Source organism: Gossypium raimondii, chromosome 12, assembly GCF_025698545.1.
Source record: "Gossypium raimondii isolate GPD5lz chromosome 12, ASM2569854v1, whole genome shotgun sequence".
Lineage (NCBI taxonomy): Eukaryota > Viridiplantae > Streptophyta > Magnoliopsida > Malvales > Malvaceae > Gossypium > Gossypium raimondii.
In genome coordinates, this window is record NC_068576.1 from 53,003,252 (window position 1) to 53,010,861 (window position 7,610).

A 7,610-nucleotide genomic window follows, 5' to 3' on the forward strand; every position below is an offset into this window, starting at 1 on the left:
AAGTTAAATTGGATAACATCTCGTACTCGATTCGGCGACGGTCTCGGGTAAGGGTGTTACATTTAGTGGTATCGAGCTACGGTTTAGTCGATTCTCGGACTAACGTGGCGAGTGTAATAGACTATCTATACATGCCATAATTGAATAATGATAGTGTGACGACTCGACATCTTAAAATGTTTTTTTAGTAATGGATTCTAACCGAGATACAGCTGATGATGCTCAAAGTAATGTGCTGTTGAAAGTCGATTTGAGACTCGAGGTCAAGGAGATGAGGCTCGAGAAGCTTTTCTCCAAATGATGAACAATTGGTACACCGAGTTTGTTAGAGCTAATCCTAATGCTCAACCTCCTCCGCCTCCTATTCCTCAAGTCGTTCCCATAGCTCCTCAACAAACTGAAGTGTTAAGATTGTCAAAGCCTCCGATGGACAAAATTGAAAGTATGGAGCCAAGAGTTCCGAGCTAATGTAAATGATGATCCTGAAGAGCGAGTTACGGCTTGATAATACCATCGAGTGTTGGATGAATTATCTTGTACTCGGAAGAAAGTCTCAAATGTGCTATCTCATTGTTGAGGATTCACTTATAATTGGTGGAAAACTTTAGTGTCAATGGTGCCTAAAGAGAAAGTTACATGGGATTTCTTTCAAGAAGAATTCGAAAGAAGTATGTGAGTCAGTTTCATTGATCAAAAGAAAAGAGTTTCTTGAATTGAAACAAGGGCGCATGACGGTGGCGAATATGAACGAGAATTTGTCAAATTAAGCAAGTATGCCCAAGAGTGTGTATCTAATGAAGCTACATTGTGCAAAAGGTTTGAAGATGGATTAAACGAGGATATCCGATTGCTAGTGGGAATTCTTGAAATTAAAGAGTTAGTGGTACTAGTTGAAAGAGCTATCAAGGCTGAAGAATTGAGCAAAGAGAAAAGAAAGGTGGAAAGTGAAGCAAGAGATGCAAGAAAAAGATCAATGGGCAAGTCATTTCAATTTCAAACGAAGAAGTCTAGAGAAATGAATACTCGATCGAATGTTTCTAGTGTGAATTTTCAAAGAGATCGAGGAAGACAATATTCAGGTTCCAAAGCTCAGGCGACTTCTATGGCAAGTGTAGGTAGTGTTAAACCTACTAGACTGGAATGTCAACATTGTGGAAAACGACATTTAGGGGAATGTTATTTAATCAGCCGAGCATGTTTTAAATGTGGATCTCAAGATCATTTTGTGAAAGATTGTCCAGAAAGAGAAGAGATAGAAAAGTTTCAAAATGTGAGATCGAGCAGTGTGACTACTAGAGGAAGACCATCGAGAAATGTGGGGACTGGAACTAGTGGTAAAGGTGTAACAAAAGACACGACTGTAAGATCTGAAGTGGGAGCTCCAACAAGAGCTTATGCCATCCGAGCTAGAGAGGAAACATCTTCCCCGATGTGATCATCGGTATATTTTCTCTTTACGACACTAATGTTCTTGCATTGATTGATCCCGGTTCTACTCACTCGTATGTATGTATGAATTTAGTGTCGATAAGAATTTGTGTGTTGAATTGACTGAGTATGTGATTAAAGTGTCGAATCCTTTAGGCAAGCATGTGATAGTTGATAAAATATGCAAAAATTGTCCTTTGATGATACAAGGTCGGTGTTTCCGCCAACTTGATGTTGTTGCCATTTGATGAATTTGATGTTATTTTGGGGATGGATTGGTTGACATTGCATAAGGCCAAGATAGATTGTAGTCGAAAATTCTTGAGTTGAAGTGTAGTAGTGGTACAGTTCTTGGGTTGAAACAGATAAGTCAAATGTGATGCCAATTGTGATTTCGCCATATCCGCTTCGAAATGTTTGAAAATGGTTGTGAAGCATATCTTGCTTATGTGTTGAATACAAAAGTGTCTCAAACAAAGATCGAATCGATGCCGATGGTATGTGAATATTTAGATGTGTTCCCGGAAGAGTTGCCAAGTTTGCCTCCGATTAGAAGTAGAGTTTGGTATTGAAGTAATGCAGTCTTGCTCCAATATCGATTGCTCCTTCTGAAATGGCACCAACTGAATTAAAAGAATTAAAAGTGCAATTGCAAGAGTTGACGGATAAAGGATTCGTCAGACCAAGTTATTCTCCGTGGGGTGCTCCCGTGCTATTTGTGAAGAAAAAGGATGGGACATTGAGATTGTGTATTGATTATCGTCAACTTAATAAAGTGACAGTAAAGAATAAATATCCATTGCCCCGAATAGATGACTTGTTTGATCAGTTAAAGGATGCCACAGTGTTTTCCAAAATTGATTTGAGATCCGGATATTACCAATTGAGGGTTAAAGAGTCAGATGTGCCAAAGACTGCTTTCAGAAACCGGTATGGTCACTATGAGTTTCTTGTAATGCCTTTTGGTCTGACTAATGCTCCAGCTATTTTTATGGATTTGATGAATCGGATTTTCCGGCCCTATTTGGATAAATTTGTGGTGGTGTTTATAGATGATATTCTTATTTATTCTCGAAGTGAAGCTGAGCACGCCGAACATTTAAGAATTGTGCTACAGATTCTGCGAGAAAAGAAATTATTTGCTAAATTTAGTAAAAGTGAATTTTGGCTCAGTGAAGTTGGATTTTTGGGACATGTTGTCTCGGGAGATGGCATTCGAGTGGATCCGAATAAGATATCGGCAATAGTTGAATGGAAGCCTCCAAGAAATGTATCTGAAGTTAGGAGTTTTCTGGGCTTAGCCGGATATTACCGTCGATTCGTAGAAGGTTTTTCGATGATAGCTTCACCGATGACAAAATTGTTGCAAAAAGATGTTAAGTTCGAATGGACCGAGGAGTGTCAACAAAGTTTTGAGAAATTAAAGAAGTGTTTAACTGAGGCACCGGTGTTAGTGCAACCCGAGTCGGAAAGGAATTTGTTGTTTATAGTGACGGCGTTTAAATGGGCTTGGATGTGTATTGATGCAAGAAGGAAAAGTGATAGCGTATGCTTCTCGACAATTGAAACCGCATGAACGAAATTATCCTACCCATGATTTAGAGTTGGTCGCTATTGTCTTTGCTTTGAAGATTTGGCGTCATTATTTATATGGTGAGAAATGTCATGTTTTTACTGAGATCATAAAAGTTTGAAATATGTTATGACACAAAAGATCTGAATTTGCGGCGAAGATGGTTGGAATTGATGAAAGATTATGAACTTGTAATAGATTATCATCCGGAAAAGCCAATATAGTTCTTGATGCTTTGAGCGAAAAGTCTCTTTGCTTTGAGAGCTTTGAATACAAGATTAACATTGATGAAGATGGATCATTGCTTGCGAGTTAAAAGCTAGTCCATTGTTTCTTCAAGAAATTTATGAGGCTCGAAAGTGGATAATGAATTACAAAGAAAAAGACTCGATGTGCGATGGGCGATAATTACGATTTTCGGATTGATTCGGATGGATGTTTAATGTTTCATGACGAATATGTGTTCAGAAAATGTTGATTTAATTCGAAAATTTTGCGGAAGCACATGATAGTCGCTAGCGATTCACCCATTAGTGTAAAATGTACAATGATTTAAAGAAATTATATTGGTGGCCGGGTATGAAACGGGATATCTCGAGTATGTGACAAAGTGTTTTGTGTGCCAACAAGTAAAAGTGAACACCAAGTACCTTGAGGTTACTTCAACCTATTATGGTGCCCGAGTGGAAGTGGGATAGAATTACTATGGATTTTGTTTCCGGATTGCCATTGTCACCGAAAAAGAAAGACTCAATTTGGGTAATAGTTGATCGATTGACTAAGTCGACTCATTTCATTCTGTGCGAATGAGTTTTCACTTGACAAGTTAGTGAATTGTATATTCTTTGAGATAGTTCGATTACATGGTGTGCTGCGTCTATTATATCGATAGAGATCCACGGTTTACTTCAAGGTTTTGGAAGAAATTACAAGAGGCATTGGGTACTAAATTGAATTTTAGTACACATTTCACCCCAAACCGATGGACGATCTGAAAGAGTAATTCAAGTGCTCGAAGATATGTTGAGATGTTGTGTATTGGAATTTGAAGGTAATTGGGAAAGATATCTACCTTTGGTGGAGTTTGCATATAATAATAGTTATCAATCTAGCATAAAAATGGCACCTTATGAAGCGTTGTATGGACGAAAGTGTCGGACTCCATTATATTGGACTGAACTTAATGAAAATCAGTTACATGGAGTCGATTTGGTAAAAGCGAAGAAGAAGTGAAGATAATCCGTGATTGTTTGAAAGTCGCATCGGATCGATGAAAGTCGTATCGGATTTGAAAAGAAAAGAGATTGAGTTTCAAGTGGGTGATAAAGTATTTCGAAAGTGTCTCCATGGAAGAAAATTAAGAGATTTGGCCGTAAAGGTAAATTAAGTCCAAGATTTATTGGTCCGTATGAAGTGATAGAAAGAATTGGTCCGATGGCTTATCGATTGTCTTTACCCCCGGAATTGGAAAGAATTCATAATGTGTTTCATGTTTCTATGTTGAGGCGATATCGATCGGACCCATCACATGTGATTTCACCGACTGAAGTGGAAATTCGATCGGATATGACATACGAAGAAGAACCGATTCGAATCTTGGCACGAGAAGTGAAACAGTTGAGAAACAAAGAAATTGCTTTAGTGAAAGTGTTATGGCAACGACATGGAATGGAAGAGGCAACATGGGAAATCGAGGAGACTATGAGGAAACAGTATCCCAACTTATTCACTGGTAAGATTTTCGGGGACGAAAATCCCTAAGGGGGGAGAATTGTGATAGCCCGAAATAGGGCCTAATCGGAATAGTGGTTTCGTAACCACAAATCCGAAGTGAAATAGTTTAATTTTATAAATTTTTATTAGTTACTGATTGATTGAAATATTGTGTGAAAATATGGATAGAAAATTTTAATGCTTTAGTGCTTAATTGAATTTTTAGGACTAAATTGAGAAAAATGCAAAGTGTGTCTAATTAGTGATTAAATGACTTAATTGAATTATTGCATGAAATTGGAAGGGTTTATGTGGCAATTGACCATGAATTAGTGTTATGGACACAAAAGGGTATTTCTAGAAAAATATCTAAGTAATGGGTCAAGGGCATTTTTGTCCAAATTGAATAAAAGACAAAATAAAGATGAAAACAAGTGTTCATCTTCTTAAAATCAGACGTTTGCTGCCAAAAAAATTCATGTCACCATAGCTAGGGTTCTTGAACTTCCTAAGCTCAATTGTAAGTGATTTCTTGCCCCGTTTTTGATTATTTTCGTATTTTTATGCTTATTGAAGCTTGAATTTCATGTTTCTACCATTTAATTTAAATGAAATTAAAGTTTAAAAATTGACCCATTCATGATATAATTGTAAATTTATTAGTGATGTTAGATAATGAATGTTTGAAGTGTTAATTACAAGTTTTACTAGATGAATTTTGATGAAAATGTTGAAAAATGGCTAAATTGTGAAAGATGGTAAAGTGTGCATAAAGTTGTGATTTTGTGAAATTGAGGGCTGTTATGAGCATGAAATATGATTTGGTGAAGTTTGAAATTTAAAATTTAGTGAATTTTATTTTTACGAGCTTAGGGACAAAAGTGGAATTTTGAAAAGTTTAGGGAAAAATGTAAATTTGCCAAAATGTTGTGTATGAATTGTATTTGAATGAAATGTTGATAAAATGTATTAAATTGTGTTAATATAGATCAAGAAAGAAGAAATAGTGGAAGTGATCGGGGAAAAGAGAAAGTTATCGACTAAATTACAAAAAATAGTCGTTTTGCATCCGAGGTAAGTTATATGTAAATAATAGTTATATTTGTATAAATTGTGAATTATATTTGATATGTGAATTAATATTGAATGTGGAAGGAAAATTGTTCATGAATTATTCAAGTAATAAAGTGTTAAGTGTAAATTCCGGTTGAACTTAGGAATAGAATTGGATACAAGTGACATGTCACTAGAGACCGATGTTACAGATGTTACAGTGTTACAATGAAGTCCCGTCTTTGGGTGATCTAGCATGTGTTGCGAGACACTGACGACTTGTGTGAGCGAGCCGTGGACATTTCCAGTGTTATTGATCGGTGGTAGCTTGGCTACATTTCAAGATGGTAACCGGCTACATATCGCTGGTAACTTCGCTACATATCGATGTGGCACTTATGTGCTAAATCTCTACGTATCCGTGTATATTCCAACTGCTCAACGGGATTAATAATGAATTAAAGTGAATATGAAATGTTAAGTGTGAAAATGTATATGCAAGTGAATTGGTAAGATTGTGCATGTGTAAGTGATTGAAATTGCTAAGAAATGTTTTGATTAGTTATATGTTAAAAGTGTTAATTATTAAATGAGTAATTATTGTTTACATGTAACTTACTAAGCTATTTATAGCTTACACATCTCTTTCTTTCCTTTGTTTTATAGTGATTTGAACTTGATCGAATAGTGGACCGTCGGAGCTCGTATCACACTATCATAGCCATCTCGGTATTATGTGCTTTTCAAAATGTTTGAACTATGGCATGTATAGAGTCTTAATCATTTTGAGCATGTTCAAATGATATGGCTAAGATTAGCTATTGAAATGGTTAGTAAAGATTATGTTTTGGTATTATGTATGTGTAAATGGTAACTAATTCAAAGAAGCAGTTTCTTTGACAGCAGCAGTGACGTGAATGTAAAAATTCACCATAAATAGTAGAAATGGAATTAGAGAGTGAATTATATATGGAATTAAAGCTTATCAAGTCTATTTTTATATGAAAGAAACGATGTAGGAAAAGGAATTCTGTATTTTGAGATATTTGAATTTTAGTGAGACAGGGTCAGAATGGTTTTGAAGTCCCTGTTCTGACTTTAGAAAATCATTATAAATTGTACAGAAAGAATTATGGGTCATAATTTATATGTGTAGATTTATTAGTGAGTCTATTTTCAAAAGAAAAAACGATAACCTTATATGTATTCTGTACAAAGAGATAATTGATTTTTAGTGCCGAGAGGTCAGATCTGTCGAGCTGTGAAACAGGGATACTTTAATGAATAAACTGTACTAATTGGCCAAGTCAAAATTCTGAAAATTTTATGGTAAGTAGTAATATGAGTCTAGTTTCAGGAAAATTTACGGATTTAAATTTTGAGTTCTGTAACTCGAGTTATAATTAAATTAGTGAAAGTCACGCAGGTAGACAGTTTTGTTGTGAACAGTGAATTTAATTTTAAAGGCAAATTTTTATGCTCCGAATCGGTAAGTTAAATTGGATAACATCTCGTACTCGATTCCGGCGACGGTCTCGGGTAAGGGGTGTTACAATAATCTTCAAGAGTTGAAAGAAATTTGGGCTCAATGGGATGATGAATTCAACAATTTTTTTATTGTAATTATGGTGATTTGCCCTACTTGCTCGGCATCAAGGTGGATGAGCATTTATTTCGAGCTCTGGCCCAATTTTGGAATTCTGCTTATAGCTCCTTCACCTTTAGAGAGGTAGACATGGTGCCTACTTTGGAGGAGTATACAGCTTTACTTTGTTGTCCGAGAATCGAAGTGGATAAAGTTTATTCTAGAGCTGCTAATGTTCTGACTTTTACAAAGGAGTTA

At 35.9% G+C, this 7,610-nt stretch overlaps 1 long non-coding RNA gene across 1 annotated transcript; it reads left to right on the top strand.

The window, feature by feature from the left end:
• Nucleotides 1-5,080: 5,080 nt before the first annotated feature.
• LOC128035624 (uncharacterized) lies at nucleotides 5,081-6,774 on the top strand. The gene is made up of 3 exons (XR_008192168.1): nucleotides 5,081-5,234; nucleotides 5,703-5,788; nucleotides 6,434-6,774. It is a non-coding gene; the product is annotated as an uncharacterized LOC128035624 (long non-coding RNA).
• The last annotated feature ends 836 nt before the right edge of the window (nucleotides 6,775-7,610 follow it).